Genomic DNA, 1,598 nt, shown 5'->3' with positions numbered 1-1,598 from the left:
CATCACACTGTCAGAGAGAGCAAGAGGAAATTGGGATTGCAAAACGCGATACTGTATGAATACTGTAGTTGTAGTGAGGAGCAAGCAACAGTTCCGTATTGACACAATACGTAGGAATGTGGCGTAGTGGAACAGAACCGTGGAGGAGTTGCGAGTCTCACGCGGACAATGGCTGGGCGGATGCCAGTGATGAAGGCAAGGGCTATATTAAGTTAGGGACAGATCGCAATTTAATGGAGGGAGCGGTGGTACAAAATAGGGGAGGGTTGTCAAACTTTTTTTGTTTTGCTTTGGGGAGAGTTGTGTGGGCACAGGGGAGGCTAGTATGTTTTCTTTCAAGGTTAACATTCGCTCTTTTGCAGGTTTTACTATATAATTTATTCCATTCTAGCCACATGTCCTCAATTGCTTGCATGCGCCTCCCCTATATCAAGGTGTTTTGGTACTTTCCTTATGCACTATAGGCTTTTCAGTTTGCCTAGGCCACTGCTGAGCATGCTGGGTAGGAGATAGAGAGAGAGAGGAGCCTTGGCCTAGGCCACTGCTGAGCATGCTGGGTAGGAGATAGAGAGAGGAGCCTTGGCCTAGGCCACTGCTGAGCATGCTGGGTAGGAGATAGAGAGAGAGGAGCCTTGGCCTAGGCCACTGCTGAGCATGCTGGTTAGGAGATAGAGAGAGAGAGAGGAGCCTTGGCCTAGGCCACTGCTGAGCATGCTGGGTAGGAGATAGAGAGAGAGAGGAGCCTTGGCCTAGGCCACTGCTGAGCATGCTGGGTAGGAGATAGAGAGAGAGAGGAGCCTTGGCCTAGGCCACTGCTGAGCATGCTGGGTAGGAGATAGAGAGAGAGAGGAGCCTTGGCCTAGGCCACTGCTGAGCATGCTGGGTAGGAGATAGAGAGAGTGAGGAGTCTTGGCCTAGGCCACTGCTGAACATGCAGGGTAGGAGATAGAGAGAGAGAGGAGCCTTGGCCTAGGCCACTGCTGAGCATGCTGGGTAGGAGATAGAGAGAGAGAGGAGCCTTGGCCTAGGCCACTGCTGAGCATGCTGGGTAGGAGATAGAGAGAGAGAGGAGCCTTGGCCTAGGCCACTGCTGAGCATGCTGGGTAGGAGATAGAGAGAGTGAGGAGTCTTGGCCTAGGCCACTGCTGAACATGCAGGGTAGGAGATAGAGAGAGAGAGGAGTCTTGGCCTAGGCCACTGCTGAACATGCAGGGTAGGAGATAGAGAGAGACATGAGTCTTGGCCTAGGCCACTGCTGAACATGCAGGGTAGGAGATAGAGAGAGAGAGGAGCCTTGGCCTAGGCCACTGCTGAACATGCAGGGTAGGAGATAGAGAGAGAGAGGAGCATTGGCCTAGGCCACTGCTGAGCATGCTGGGTAGGAGATAGAGAGAGAGAGGAGCCTTGGCCTAGGCCACTGTTGATTGTGAAGATGGAGGCCTTTTTAATTGAAGTAAAACTAAAGTTAGTGGAAAAGAGTTTGCCTATAGTGAAAAGCCTACAAGGGGGATTTAATATACGTTTTAACATTGTAGTGGAAGATGAGAAGAATGTTGGCATGGCCAAATGCAGGCTACTGTACAACTCCCTATTCAGGT

This window comes from Coregonus lavaretus, assembly GCF_964263955.1.
Source record: "Coregonus lavaretus genome assembly, chromosome: 3".
Lineage (NCBI taxonomy): Eukaryota > Metazoa > Chordata > Actinopteri > Salmoniformes > Salmonidae > Coregonus > Coregonus lavaretus.
Note: the sequence above shows the minus strand (reverse complement) of the source record.